This window comes from Triturus cristatus, chromosome 5_1 (assembly GCF_964204655.1).
Source record: "Triturus cristatus chromosome 5_1, aTriCri1.1, whole genome shotgun sequence".
Lineage (NCBI taxonomy): Eukaryota > Metazoa > Chordata > Amphibia > Caudata > Salamandridae > Triturus > Triturus cristatus.
The window spans coordinates 966,669,902-966,686,708 of NC_140587.1; positions in this window are offsets into that span (position 1 = coordinate 966,669,902).

The following is a 16,807-nucleotide window of genomic DNA, read 5'->3' on the forward strand; positions in this document are numbered from 1 at the left end:
CCAGACCCTGTCAGAACAACCAGGTCATGTGCCTCCTACTCCACACCCGCTCCGTCCACCAGCACACCATTGGACTCTGTTACCTCCTCAACACAACAGGGCCACACATCACCTTCATGACAGTAACCTGGACATAAGCATCCTCAGCACACGACTTCTTCATTGCCATCTCAGACAGATACAAGATCACCCGCAGGGACGGCACCAACAATCCCGGAGGATGAATTGCAATTGATTCACAAATACACCCTCAGAGTCACAAATCCGGGTTTGCAGCAACTCCCTGGCAACCCTCAGAGTAACACTCATCTACAGATATCCAGGCCTACATCCACAATTGCGCCAAACCATTAACACGTACATCTGCACGCACGCCCTCACCTCCACAGGCTACATGTGGCTGGGGGCCAGTGACTTCTGGCTGGAGGAGAACCACATCACCATCCATCATTGGTCCATCAACATTTTAATCGACGTCTTCGACAAGCAACACACTGCCCCACACCCTGCTAACGATCCCCCAAAGATGCTTGATGTAAGTCACCACAAACAAGCTGTGTGGGACACTCAAAACAACACCAACGCAACACCCTGAAACCTCACGCACTGGATCAGCAACTGATCCAACAATATTTCCACATTGACGGACTTTCATGCAGTGCTTAATTTGAGCCGGAGCTTTCCGCTGCTGAGCACCGGCACTTAATTGGTTTCCGGTGCTCGGCACTGGCACCTAATTGTCAACCCCACACTTAGGGCAGTCTGCCACAAGGTGGCGCTGCTCATGTAATTTAGAAAGGAGCAGTATATCAGCTGGTTAGAGAAACAATATACATTAAAAAATGACTTATTCCTGCCTCCCCCAGCCATTCCTTTACCTTTGGGGACCTGGAATAATCTTTACTGTCGCATTACATGCGACAGAGAGGGTTAGTAGTTGTTTTGGCAGTGATAACAGGGGCAATGGGTGGTGCAAGCTGCATTGGCCTCCTGATCAGAGCCATGGCACTTAATATTTTACAAATTAAGCTCTGCTTTCCTGTGAAGCACAACAATAGTTAAGGCACCTGGGACAAGGCACTCCTACTGGACTCCTACAGACGTAGCCGGACTCTTAGGCCTGGAAAAGACCACACACAGCCATCACCATATTATCAGCAAGGACAAGTGGAGATCCTTCAGATAGTGCTGAGACACCAAAACACACGACATCAAGGAGCTCATCAGCATTGTGAGTGAACTGACAGCAGATCTCCATCCAAGACACCCCACCCTTACAAGGCAGATCACATCCCTTGCAACTTTGTACCACTGCTAGCTCATGGCCATACACAACAGCCTTGGCACACAGAGGCAGACAGCACTATTATCCGCAGGACAAACCCCCCTCAGGTTCTGGACTCCCGTCAGCAGCAAGTACACCACCCGGCTCATGTGCACCATCCACTCTGGCTCTCCATCAGGCCCCTTCCCACACAACATCTCAACCCCATCCTTGAAGCCCACGTCCAGCTCACACATCTCCAACACTGGTATCCAGAGGAGGGCCCAGGATTTAATCAGAAAGTAGCTCACCAGCAAGGTCCAGGGAGTCTGCCTCCACCCTGCAGCATGTAGTACACTGGGGTCATGTGGCACATGCCCCAGGGCTCTTCTCTCAGTGTGACAATCTTCAATGTCTCCATGACCCCCCGCTCCACCATCACATGCGCAAACGACCTCATCATCATCTCGTATGCCATTGACACCCAGCTGCTCCTCAAACTCGCCAGCCATTGCCAGATCCAAACTTCAAGAAGACATGAGATCCGTTGACGAATGGCTGACCATCAGCCACCTGAGGCTAGACTTGGACAGGACTGAGGTCATCATCTGAGGATTGTCCCCTTACGGCTGTGTCAAATCCTTGTGTCCCACTGGTCTGGACACCACACCAGCACCCAGTGGCCACGCATGCAAGCTGGTGTTCATCATGGACCCATCGCTGACAATTACCATGCAACTCACCACCGTCTGTACCTCTTGCTGCAACACCTTCCGCATGCTGCAAATGATCCACAGATAGATCCACTACAAGGCAAGACAGACCGTCCCCCACATCAGCGACACCAGCCGGCTCAACTAAAGCACTGGCCTCTACGTAGAACAACAGCAAAACTGCAGGAGAAGTTGTCCACATCCAGGGTGCATCCGCACACCTCATCTTCAACATCCCCAGCCCCAGCCACATCACCGTCCACCTGAGATAGCTAGAATGGCTCACTCTCTGCTGCAGGATCACCTTCAGACTCCTCAACCACACTCAGGAGGTAGTCCACAACCCCAGACCCAAATCAAACCTTGGACGTTTGTCATCCAACACCCCGTTGGCTCAACTCCGTGCAGCCCACCTTGCCCTGGCCACCATTCATCACATCCACATAAACACTGCATGCAGGAGATAGTTCTCCCACCTTGCCAAACAGACCTGGGACTCCCTCCCCGGGCACATCAACATGACCCATGACCTCTACTCTTTCATGATACTCTTCCAAATTGGTCTGTCTGAGCAGTATTGCAAGCCCCCCCTCAGCAGCTTGAGGCCATCACGGGTGAGTATTGGGCTCCATGTCTGTATTTGTTGATACATTGAGATACATGTGTGTCCTCGACCAGACTCAGATCCAAGTATATGGATGGCTGGAGTTAGTTCCACACTCAGGCATACTTTGACATATCCCCACACGTATGTTGTGGACTCATGCTAAATGACTGCAACATCAAATTTCACGTATTAATTATTTAATTATAGGTCTGGGGCGTGATTTGTGCACTGAAAAAGGTGCAATGCAGGGACCATAGAATCCAAAGTTCACAGGGGGAGATGGGATCCTTGCCATTTGAAGTCATCAGAGTCCAGACCACAGTGTTTGGCATCATTAGTGAGACTGTGACCAGCAGGTCCATGTGGCAGATGATGTCAGTCAATGAGGTGATGCTGTCGCACATGAAGGCCAGGTGCCAGGCCAGGTGACCTGGGAGATGTGGATGGTCCGCTGCCTCTCACGGTCTTTTCCGTGGACGACCCACCTTCCTCCGGTGACCCTCAGATGCAGGCCTTGACGATGCTTGGGACGCTCCGTCGGACAAATCCTCCTCCTCCTCCTCCTCCTCCTCCCTCCCTGTGGCTGGTGGTGGTCTTCGCCTGGTGGCACAGGGAGGGTTGCCCATGTTGTCGGCGATCCGACAGAGTGAATGGCTTATGTCCCTTTGCACTGCCAGGAGCTCAGCCAGCCTTGCCTCCATCCGTCCTTGGTGTTCTTGTTGACTGGCGTGTTGCTCGGCCTGCTGGTTCTTGATCTCTGTGATGGTCAGCACTACCTGGCTGAACTCCCTGGTGTCACACCGGTATGCCTCCATGATATTGTGTTTGTGTGACATACCGGTCCCTTCAGCTGGCTGGTCAGGTTCTCGCCTCCGCCTGCCTCCACTCCCACCACCATTGCCCACACGAGCCTGGCCTGCTGTTGTGGGCACATCGGGTCTACGGGACCCCTGAGAGATGGCAGTGGCAGTGTTGTCTGCCTCCTCCTGGGTGCCCGGTGGTCCTTGTCCCTCCTGGTCAGACTGGCTCAGTTGTTCACTGCGGGCAGGGCTCCTCGGTGTCTCCTGGGATGTGGCAGGAATGGGGGTGGTGGTTGGCACAGATGGTCCTGAACCAGGTTCTGCAGGGGCTTGGACACCAGAGGGTCCAGGTCGGTCGGGATCAGGTTCCTCCCGGGCCAGGGACTGTGAATCTTCACCCCCATTGTTGAGGGTAGATTCATCATGTTGCCCTGTGTGTGAGAGACAGACAATGTTAATGCTGTTTCATGCAACATGCATGTATCATACACATTCATGTTGGCACTGTTCCTCCAGGTAGTTGTATGTGCCTAGCATTCTCCTCAATGTTCACTTGCGGATGGGTATGTTGCGGGGGACAGATTGATATGTTCTCCTGAATCTTTGACATGTAGATTTTTGGCTTGGATGCTTCTTTTGCTATGTATTGGTGTTGTTGTATTACATGTCCATTGTGACAGTGTGTAAATCCATTGCCTGTCCCGGTGGTGTCTGCTTGTGTAAGGGGTGTGTGTGACAGGGCCTGCTGGTGGGTGTAGTGTGATATGGCAGTGGGGCTCCCAGGTGATGTAGCTGTCCCCCCATGGAGCATGCTGCCATGACAGTGAGTGTGAGTTCCTGTCCTAGATATCTGACCTTGTTGTCTTGGTGTTTGTGTTTGCACTGGTCACAGGAGGGTCTTGTGCTGCCTACACCCGGGCCGAGTGTGAGCTATCTTGTCAGTACTTTCCCAATCCCTGTGCATTGTGCATGGTGCATGGGTATGTACCTGGGCCATATGGGATGAGGGCAATTGTGTCTGATTTGGAGTTCAACAATGTGTTTTGTGCCACCCACTCTCCCAGCATACAGGACATCAATTCTTGGGTTGCTGCTTCATGTAGCATGGGACATAGCATGGCCTTGCTTTCTCAATGGAGCATACACATGTTAGTGGCATTAGCATTATTTTTGACTGTGGTTCTGGCCGGTGAGGGCTTGGGGGTAGTTGCGTGCATTTTGTGTAGTTGGGTTGTGGATGCCATTACCCCCATGTTACGTAAGTTGTTTGTGTACTCACCAGGCTCTGGAAGTCCTTGCAGTCCATGTACTCCCACCGGCGGAAGCAGGGCCATCACCTTCTCCTCCCAGGGATGGTAATGTACTGGTCTGTGGGGCGCACCACCTCCAGTGATGTTGCTCTGGGCGTAGTCATCATTCATTTTGCGCTTGACCGCCCTCCGCAGATCGTACCACCTGGCTTGGCATTCATTCCTGGTCCTTCTGATGGGTGCAACAGCATTCACCCTATCGACAATCCTCTGCCACATGCGTGATTTTTCAGCTATGCTGGTCTGTCTGACCAATGTTCCAAACAGCTGTGGCTCGACTCTGATGACTTCATTGACAAGGATCTCCAGCTCCTCCATTTTGAACTTTGGATTCTTGTCTGTGGGCATGGTGTGGGGTGAGGGTGTGGATGGTTGTGGGTGTGTGGGTCTGAATGTGACGGTGTGGGTGTGAATGTGTAGAGGGGGTATGTGTGAAGGAGGTTGTGTGACGGTGTATATGTTAAGGTGGATGGTTGCAGTTGTTGGTGTGTGCACACTAGCTGCAGTGAGTCTGTTGCAAAGGCTCATAGTTTGTGTGTGTGGGCCCTTTTTATTGGTCCATTTGTGGGTGGGCCTCAGTTTGAATTTTTAGTATGTTTGTTATAAGGGGTGGTTGTGAGTTTGCCCCTCTGTTTGCCTGTTTGGATGTGTCCAGGTCAGTCATTTCCATTTTTAGCGCACTGTAGATGTGTTTTGTGGTTATGTGCGAGTCGAATAGACCCTCCGTGTGCTATTTTACAGTGTCCATAGTTCAGTACGGTACAGGGGTATGAGTCGTACAGGCACCCCCCCCATGCATTGTGTATGTACTGTGCGTACACCGCCATTGCTATGTATGGTGCGTACACCGCCATTGCATATGTACGGTGCGTATATAGCCATTGCTATATACGGTGCGTACACAGCCATTGCATATGTACGGTGCGTACACCAACCATTGCTATGTATGGTGCGTACACCGCCATTGCTTATGTACGGTGCGTACACCGCCATTGCTATGTACGGTGCGTACACCGCCATTGCTATGTACGGTGCGTACACCGCCATTGCTATGTACGGTGCATACACCGACATTGCGTATGTACGTGCGTACACCGCCATTGCTATGTACGGTGCGTACACCAACATTGCGTATGTACGGTGCGTACACCGACATTGCATTTGTACAAGTCATTCCCCATGTACGGGACGTATTCCGTACGGATCGTAAATCGAAAAGCCGGTCCAGATCATACTTGTATGCTCGGACTGTCTTTTTACGATTCGTACGGAAAAGTGGCCGGGTCCATCTCGTACAACTTTTCCCACTATGATTCGGATGGATCTAGCCGATCTGTATGTACTTTTTCCCATACAAATCGTACTTCACGGGTCGGACGTGACTTGTACGATTCGTACGGAAAAAAATACGGATACGAGTCGTACGGGAAAAAAAATACAGGATCGGAATCGGCCCCTTGGTGTACAATTTTCCTTTATACTTGTATTTTCTTCTGCAGTACTTTCCACAATGGTGACTTTGGAAACGTAAAACTTGCTGTCTCAAGCTTCTATCTCCTTCTTCTCTCGGAATCTCACATGTCACATACTGTTCGATGAAAGACAATACTGTTTCATCAGAATCAGTTCCAAATTTAGGTGCATCCTTGACCCATAGTAGCATATGTATATGAGGTGCACCTCTTGCTTGGTACTCCATTCCCCAAAGTAAATCAGTAACTTCTCCAAGAGGTGGATTCTTTTTATTGCAGATAAAAGACATCATAGCTTGAAATGTATGATTAAAATATCTGCACAGATTTACAGGATCCAATGAACACAGTTCCCCAGGAGTCTTTATTTCAACATTTTTAATATTGGAATTCACTTCTCTTAGAAACTCAAGCAAATCTTCCCATGCATACTCTGCACAGCTAAGTGTGACAAACCATGATGGTGTACCTAAGTTCCGTAACATACACTTGAGTTCTCCATGACGATGATACCATTACTCATTTGTTCCACGTTGACATGCCATCAAATTGATTAACTGTGCTTCTAACTTTTCATCTGTTTTTTAAACTTTCTCCACAAATTCTTTCACAGAAAGAAATGATTGATGAACTCCAGTTTTAAGTATGTGGTTCACTGCATACGACAGAGAAGATAAATCACTTTCAAACAAAAGGTGAAATATGTATGGAATGCACTGTCGGAATCTAGGATCTTCAGAATATAATCTTGTTGACCGATATTCTGAAGCTGGAATACGTACAGGTCGGTCATCATATCGTCCACCTTCTCCAGTAGGAAACAGCTGTGGAAAACAACGAGCTTCCAAGCTCTTCTCCTATACACTCATTGGAGTTCCCTCTGCTTTTTTCATTTGAAATAACTCAATGATGCTTCCTATTACTTCTTTTGAATGCAAAGGACATATTGTGTAATGTTCATAAATCTCTTCAGTCCTTGACCACTTGAAATTTCACATTCATCTTCTAAACGTATTACCTGTTCATCCACATTTTACATTTTTGTAATAAATAGTGTTCTCTATAAGATATAAGGTAGCCTTTTCAACTTTCTTAACATCCACAAATTCTTGCCATATTTTCCGACTCTTTGTTGGTACACCATTTACTAGAATGACTACTGCCTCATTTTCCGCTTTCTCTCCAGCAATAGTTTCAATATTTTTCTTAAAATCCAAAGGTAACTACACCACTCTTCCTTTCAGCCCTCTTTGCAAGTCTGTTGGTGGCAGTTTGCCTGTTTTAGGCTCATCCGAATTATAGTTTGAAAAGGATGAACATATTCAATTAGAACCGACTCATATGTATTAAATTCTGCCACTTCCTCCGGAATAGCTACTAATTCTACGTTATTATGTACTTCTCTAGCAGGCATTTTGTTCTCTTCTAATTTGTTGTAACAATATTTACATATACGTTGATCACTAACTCAAATCGACCTTCCACCAACAAGTAAGTTGCAAATTCTTCCCACTTACTATTGTTCTCCTTTTCACTTTTCAAATTCAAATCAACATTCCTAGTTTGACTTTTATAATGAGTACGTCGACAAGAAACACAAACATAGTTTGTTATTTCAGAGCACACTACATTAAACCTTCCAATTTCTTCTTCAAACTGATCAGTGCTAATCACTTTCCCATCTCCTTCAACAGCTGTAATTGTCAAACTTTCACTTTCTATTGACTGCTCTTCTGAACTAAAATATCGCATTTCAATATCATCACATTTTTTTTTGAACATCTGATAAAGAACCATATAAAAGAGCTGTATTCAGTTGGATCACTGACAGAATATCGATGCTGAAAATATTGACCTGACAAAATATCGAGGTCAAAATATCGAATACAAAAATATCGAATTCCTATCTTCAAATAGGTAAGTACAAAAATATTGAATCAAAAATATCATTGTAAAAAATATAGTTAGTCAAAATATCGAATTTTTTTAAATATCTTAAAAGTAATTTAAAATTAATAAATTAATAAATATAATTAACTACAACATACTTAAAAATACTTAAATAACCTTAAAATTAATAAATAATTAATGTAAGTTAAAAAAAATAAACATAAATTTTTATTTTTAATACATATATATATATATATATTAACGTAACATTAAGAAAAAATATTCAATATTTTTACCGTAGGATAGCGGGAGGGTAAAATGTACTATTACCACTCCAGAGAGTGCAACAGTAGGGAAAGCATTGGACAGCGTAGGGGTAACAATTACTATTCCCACTCCAATGAGTGCAACAGTAGGGTAAGCGTTGGATAGCGTAGGGGTAACAATGACTATTCCCACTTCAGTGAGTGCAACAGTAGGGAAACCGTTGGATAGCGTAGGGATAAAAATTACTATTCCCACTCCAGTGAGTGCAACAGTACGGAAAGCGTTGGATAGCATAGGGGTAAAAATTACTATTCCCACACCAGAGAGTGCAACAGTAGGGAAACGTTGAATAGCGGGAGGGTAAAAATTACTATTCCCACTCCAGTGAGTGCAACAGTAGGGAAAGTAATGATTTAATATATTAGTAAAAATAAATTAAATATCAATACCAATAAAATGTGAAATAAAATTAATTTCCAATTACATATTATTTTATAACTAAGCAATTATAAATGCAAATAAATATGAATTATTAAAAATGTATTATCCATTCATAATTAATTAACAACTAATTAATTTTCAATAACAAAAATTCATTAACAATAAAAATAAATACCAATTAATAATTAATTAAAAGTAAATTAATTATCAATACACAAAAAATATTTTAATATGTAATTAATTACAATTAAATTACTTCCCACCCTATTTCCCTATAAACACTCAACCCGCTACGGAAAATAAATTAATAAAATTAACATAATTATCAATTAATCAATTAATAAAAATGAAATACCAATTAATAAAAAAGAATTACCAATTAAAAATTAATTAACAATAAATTATAAATCAATACCAATAAAAAAGTAAAAATATTTACATTATTACAATTAAATTACTTCCCACCCAATTCCCCTATAAACCCACAACCCACTACAGAACTAGAACGCAAAATTAAATTAAAAATAATTAATAATTCCTCAAAATTAATATTTAATTTACTATAATTAAATTACTTCCCACCCTATTCCCCTATAAACCCACAACCCGCTACGGAATTAAATTACACAAATATTAAATAACATAAAATTCATTACTTAAAAAAAATTAAACATACATTACAAAAATAATATACACTTTTAACACATATACTAACATACAAAACACTTTAAAAAATTCGATATAATTAAAAATTCGATATATTTTAATGCCTATATTTTATACTTTGATATTTTGACAATCGATATTACTTACCTTCAATTTGATATTTTTAACCACTCTATTATGTCCATTCGATATTTTGTCCAATCTATATTTTTACTTCGATATTATGTCCATTCGATATTATTTTTTCGATATTATGTCTAGTTACCATTCAGTTCACTTAAACATAATGTCAGACTTTTTACATAATACAGTTTCCTTGCAAACTTCCGCATTTCTGAATGGTGTACTGCTAACATCCTCAAGTAATGAAAAACTCTTTTACACACTTTTCTTGAAAGACAAGCCAGAGAATGTTTCTCAGTATATTTTCTTACATTACATGGATCTAGTCCTTGCAACAACTTAATCTTCTGTTTAATACTTTTCTGTGTATATTCTCATAGCAAATTTCGCATTATATCAATAGATTCCTGTCGAATGCTACAAATACTGCTACAACCCCACTTATACACAGGAGCTTGTGTACGTTTCCCTTGCACTTCTTCAGCTATTAAATCTTCTGCACTTTTACCAACCAATTCCTCTTTTGGAAGAGGACAACCATCCTGAATTTCGTAGCAACGACCTCCAGTATCAACTGCAAATGGTAAACTATTTTCCTGGAAGTAACTTTCCTCATTAAAAAAGGCTCTCTTCTAGAAGTATGTTTCCAATGTCCACTAAAGATTTTGCAAAAGTTGGTTCTGTTCACTAGTCTTTTTCTTCTACTTTTCTCTTTCAACACTTTGATTACTTTATCTAATACTTTTATCCTCTTCAAAATCACAATGAATAACTTCTGTTTTAAAGTAAAAGCAGTATCCACTATACTTTTGATACGCTGCTTCTGTTTGAATTGCAGCACTTTCTTTTTATATTTGCAGCATGTTCTCATGAAATTCTGAATCACTCTAGTTCGAAAAAATCTCTGGCAAATTTCTTGAAATTGTTTTTGTCTCTGGGTAACAGATACTGTTTCTTTATTATGTTTTCTTTTCCTTGTATTTGAAATCGAAGTCTCCTTCTCCTTACTTGAAAAATTCTTCTTTTTCCTTTGTGTGATGTTATGTTCATTAAATGTTTGTAATATTTTTTTCAGAAATTGTCTAGTGTTTTTACCAGAAGAAACTGTTTGTTTTAGTGATCTCATGTTCTAGTAATTAAAAACCTTTTCTTTTCTGCAAATATAAATGTTTCTTTTCTTGTCTTTTTTTCTCAGTTCTTCTAAGGCATTTTCACATTTTTATCCAAATTAAATAATTTTCTGAAAAAAATAAAAATAGATTCAATTATTTTTTACATCAGTTCAATATATTACAATAATAACATACAATTATATAAATTCTACTGACGGCTTCCAGAGGCAGTGCTGCAACGTGATGGAGCACGGCAGGGGAGCAGTAGGATGACGGGTAGTGCCATAGAACATACAGCAAGTATTTATTTAATTATTTACATACACCTTTACAATTTACATGTAACTGCACCACCTCATACTTTTCACCTCTCCACTACACCCCACCATCCCACACACTCCCTCTTCAACCCACCGTAGACAACTTTATAGATAATATTTTTAAAAATTGTAATCTATATACATAGGATGATATTGCCAACCAAACGGCACACAGAAAAATTACCATTATTACCCTAACAATTTTATCTACAACTTCGCAAACATAACACTGCACCCAAAGCTTAATTGGAGGGGAGGGAGTCTGAGCACCGGCAGTTTATTTTGGGGGCCTCAAAACAGATATCTATGGGGCTCTATTTTCGGGCCTTGCGAAGGTAGTCTGATTTTTTTTTTATTGGACTGTAGTGAGACGTGAGACCATGCACATTGCTCACTACTAAAAAGTAGAGACATCATGCCAGGTGAGTTGTGTTGTAGGTGAAAAGAAATCCTTTAAAGAGATCCATTTTCTCTCACGATTTCCCTTCTCTTCTTGCAGCGCAGGAGGAACATCATCGTGGCGTGATTAGCAGAGAAACCACCAGGCGCACAACGCCCATTGCCCCAGACTCCCTGAGACAGCTTCCCAATAGCACACACAGAACCGCACCCGAGTACTTCACAAGTCTTCAAAAGACCATTTGCTTGTAAATGATGCTCTGTTTTTCCCCACCCCTTTTTAGAGGCCCTACATCCCCACTCTGCCTATTGCTGAAGGAACTAGCCTCCCCCGAAATTTCGCTCTGGTTGCGCCTTTGGAGATGACCACACGCAGCCAGCTCCAACACAATCCTGCTCTCACCTTTCACAGGGTGTCATTGTAGAGCTACGAAAACACACGCTTTGCCTGGCTCACTTGGGGAAAATGATCAAGAACAGAGTTAAAATTATCGCCGCTTTAGCCGCAGGAAACTGCCGCTAAAGTGGCCATAATGACCCTGATAATATGCCCTTGTGAATTCCCATAGAAGCCCAGCTTCACACCACGACCTGGCCAGCTATGGGAATTGAGAAGGGCATATTATCACCCCCATTATCGAGGCTTTAGCGGCAGTTTCCTGCCGCTAAAGCGGTAATAATTTTAACGACATTCTTGACAATATGCCCCGTTATCTTTCTAAATTAACGTCTTACACTGAAAAGCTGCTTTACATTTCTTTCCCTACATCAACCTTTGTTTAAAACACCACCAGAGAAGGGTGGTGAACTCTGGTCCACAAAGAGCAACTCAAAGCTTTCTTGTTCTTTATCATGAACTTCATCTGCCTCTCAATGATTATTGCCAGCCTTTTTGGCCCCTTAAGAGTCTGGGTGGATGAGTATAATACGCAGTATTTAGGATCGGCGGCGGAGAGTGCAGGAAAATAAGGGCGGATAGTTGAATAAAGGGCGACTGGATGGATGGCCAGATGGATGAATGGATAGCTAGATGGATGGATGTATGGATATAAGGATGAATGGAAGGATAAATGGATGCATGGACCAGTAGTTAGGATACACTGGTGAGCCGATAGACGTGTAGGATTGGTTCTGGGACAGATATATGTATGAATATATGGGTGTATAACTGGATCGATGGCACAGTGCTTACCACAGGCGAGTGGGCTGATAGATACTTAGAATAACAGAAGGGACAGATGTATGTATGTATGTAGGTAGGAATGTCTGAATGAATTGAAAGATGGTTGGATGGCGCAGTGCTTAGGATGAATGGATGCAGGGCTTTAAGTGGGCCGGCGCTGAGCACAGGCAGTTATTTTCAGAAAAACTTGAAACGGGTCTCCATCGGGCTCTATTGACGGTCCTCGCAAAGGTAGTCAAGTTTTCTTTTTTTTTATTGCACTGCAGTCAGAGCATGCACATCGATGTGCGCCTGCTCATTTTTCTCACTACTGAGAAGTGGAGACATCATGCTACGTGAGCCACGTTGTAGGAGGAAGTGCAATCCTTTAAAGAGCGTGTTTCCTGAACGTAGGATAATTCGAGGGGATTTTCTTAAGCACACAATGCTAGTTATCTTCATGTAGACCACGCCCCTACTTGGATAGCCCACACCCCTTTAACAGGTTTGCCCCTTTTAGAGCAGGTTTTTCTCACTTAAAGCCCTCACTACACCATAGTAACAAAGAAATTATCCAAGCTTCCATTTAAATGGACAATGGCACCAAGTTTCATAATTTGCCATCAACGCTGGCAGCCTTTTACCACAGTGCAAGAGTGTCTATCAGCACGAAGATTTGTTATCAACAAAAATGTTATGTGATTTGTGTAGCTGTCTGCTGGAACACTCATCACCAAAAGGTATTAAAACATGCAAATTTGCGAGAAAAATGTATACCATACCATAAACCGCTTCATAAATGGGCCCGGTGCCACTACACCACCCTCATCCCCATTCTTGCTTAACCTTACAAAATCAAAGAAAGACCCCAGCAAACCTGGTAGAGCCACTATAGCAGTACAGGGGCTTAATTTTAACAAGGCTCTGCCGGAACGCCCAGCAACAAAAGGTATTAAAACATGCAAATTTCCAGATAAAACATGTACCATGCCATAGAGCGCTTTATAAATTGACCCAGTGGCACAGCATCACCTTTACTAGCTACACATATGCACGTTACAAATGTCAGTGTTATAATCAGCAACATACCCACCTCTCCCACCACCACCCCTTCCCTTGCTTAACCTTACGAAATCAAAACAACAAGCCCCAGCACTCCTGTCAGCGCCACTATAGCCATACATAGCCTTAATTTCAACAGGTGTCTGCCGGAATGCTCATCAGCAACAGGTATTGAAACCTGCAATTTTCCAAGTAAAACATACACCATACCATAAGGCAGTTTATAAATAGTCCCACTACCACTACACCACCTCCACACCCGCCCTTTCTTAACTTTACGCAATAAAACAAAGAGCCCCAGCAAACCTGGAAGCGCCACTATAGCCATACAGAGGCTTAATTTCAACAGATCTCTCCCGAAACACTCATCAGCAAAACGTATTAAAACATGCAAATTTGCGGGTAAAACATATACCATGCCATAGGGCGCTTTAAAAAGGGTCTAAGTGGTACTACATCACCTTTAGTAGCTACACATCTGCACGTTACTAAAGTCTGTGTTTTAATCACCAACATACCAGCCTCCCCCACCCCACCCCCGCCATTGCTTAACCGTATGAAATCAAAGAGAAACCGCCACCATTCCTAATTGCGGCACTATACCCATACTCGGGCTTAATTTTTAAAGGTGTCTTCCGTAACGCTTATCATCCAAAGTATTCAAGCATGCAAATTGGCGGGTAAAACATAAACCATCCCATAGCACGGTTTATAAATGGGCCCAGTGGCACTACACCACCTTTATTAGCTATACATCTGTATGTTAATAAAGTCATTTAAACACTCTGTACAGTGTATAGCAGAGGATGGGAGAGTAAACAAAGTTTTAATTCCCAAACTTTTGATATACCGTCCCTTTACTGTATGTATATTAAGGACATTAAATGGAATGAAAAAATTGACGGGTGTCTCAAAAGAGATAGTGAAACTGAGCACCGATAAAACCCGGACCACTTAAACACCTACGTATATTCATCACAGGAACACAGCCTGACAATTACTATCACTTGTAATGACATGTACTTTACTAATGTCAAGAAAGTCATACAGAAAATATACCGAATATTTTCATTTCTTTTTTACCTCTCACACATTTATAAAACATCTCTTCTAAAGAAACACTGCCCAACCACTTCTATTTCATAAGAACAGACAATAATTAATACGTTTACTACCATATATTTTAGTATATCTACCTTTTTATTATTCACTAGTCACAAACTACTAAAACTATTAACTATACCCAAATGCAAACCAGAAACCATGTTAATATTATATCTCAGCCTATATTCAAATGATTCAAACTATGCGTACATATAAAAGGAACGTATCACTTTTACTATCTCCATCTCCTCTCCATGTAATCTCCAAACACTGTAGACGGCCTCACAGTACAACAACCTACCTAGGGCCACATAATGAAGGAACATCGATAACATTATCGCCGCTTTAGCGGCAGGAAACTGTCACTAAAGCGGTGATAATCGGTTTGATAATATACCCTTGTGAATTCCCATAGAAGCCCAGGTTCTGGTGTGAACCTCGGCTTCTATGGGAATTCACAAGGGCATATTATCAAGCCCATTATCGCCACTTTAGCGGCAGTTTCCTGCCGCTAAAGCAGCAATAATGTTATCGCCGTTCCTTCATAATATGGCCCCTAGACTTATATTCAAATCTACCTCTCACTGTCAAAAATGAGACCACAACCTGTCCACATAACATTTCTGGCTTTGGTTTTATCGCTTTTAACTTAATAACACATACATCTCCTACCCCCTTTCCCCACTAATTCCAAAAAAAGTATAATTTGCAAACGAGCGACATTTTGTTTATCTCGCCTGAATACATTAACAAACCCAAATTAACGCTGTCATTTTCAAAACCATACAGTCCTTTAAAGCTGACAAACTACATTTCTTCTTTGTAAAAAATTCCTTCTATAACAACAGGTCAAACTTTATGCATATTTTATAACCAATATGAAACACCACACTTTACTAACAGGATTTTATTTTCAAATAAAAAATACTTTCAAACTTAAAAATATCACCTCAAATACTTAATCACTACTACAGAACACATAACACACCTTGTTCATTTCTACCTCACCTTTGTAGTTGGTATGCAGATTTCAAATGTCACACACGCATGCAATTCTTTCTTTGTCACACGGCACATGTAATGCACCGCCTTCATCAAGAATGGCACAATTTCTCTGTCGCTCCAAATATAAATACATGTAGTGAACAAATCAGAATACTTCATTCCTTCATCGACATTCCAAAACGTATCTCCATTGGTTATTTTTGAATTTTCCATCTGAAAAGATACTTAATATTCCATGCCACATACAGGTCAGAAGTTCAATCTATTTTATCACCACACTTTCTGGAACATTCTACGACACCTGCAGGTTAAAAGTTCATGATTTTTTTAAAACGTAACGTTATTTTTTCAGCATATTCTCGAACATTTAACAGCACCTGTGGGTTAAAATGTCACCATTGTTTTAAGTTCCAAATGTACCTTCCAAATGCAAGTAGCACGTCTGGTTGAGCTTTGCACATTTCATCCTATCGAATGTACTCCACGTTTAGACTGCTCTTTATTAACCAATGACAAACATGCTTTTTTATGCAACTAATATGCACCCTAGTTTTTAGTACCCAATGCTTCTTATCTTCCAATCAATTATCGTTTTCTGTGTAGTTTGCACTTTACAAACACCGTATTGATTTACCTTCACACTCGCTGTATAACACCACCTAAGCACCATATACAAATTACCGTGTTCCAAACAAAACTTCCTCCTACTACGTATAAAATATTACTTACAATACTTAGACAGGTGTGGCCAGGGCACATGACTTCACACCATAAGACACACAGTTTAGGCTCACGCTTTCATCCCCGACTCCCACACCAGCTCACCTTAGCAGCATCCGACTCTACGCAATACCTCACTTAATTTCCGTACCCAGCACTTTCAGACCGGTAGTTATGAGTAGTTCGCCTTTGCACCCCCTCTATAGCACACCCTAAACACCCCCACAAAGGATACAGTGCTCCTACCGTTCTCTTTCCTACTTTTTTTGCCCTTTTTTCCCCTTACTCGCTTTGACGGAATCACAAAATGGCGGCCAACACTTCCTAGTTGCAACCGCTCACAGCCCTCCCAACCAATAAGTAGCAAGCT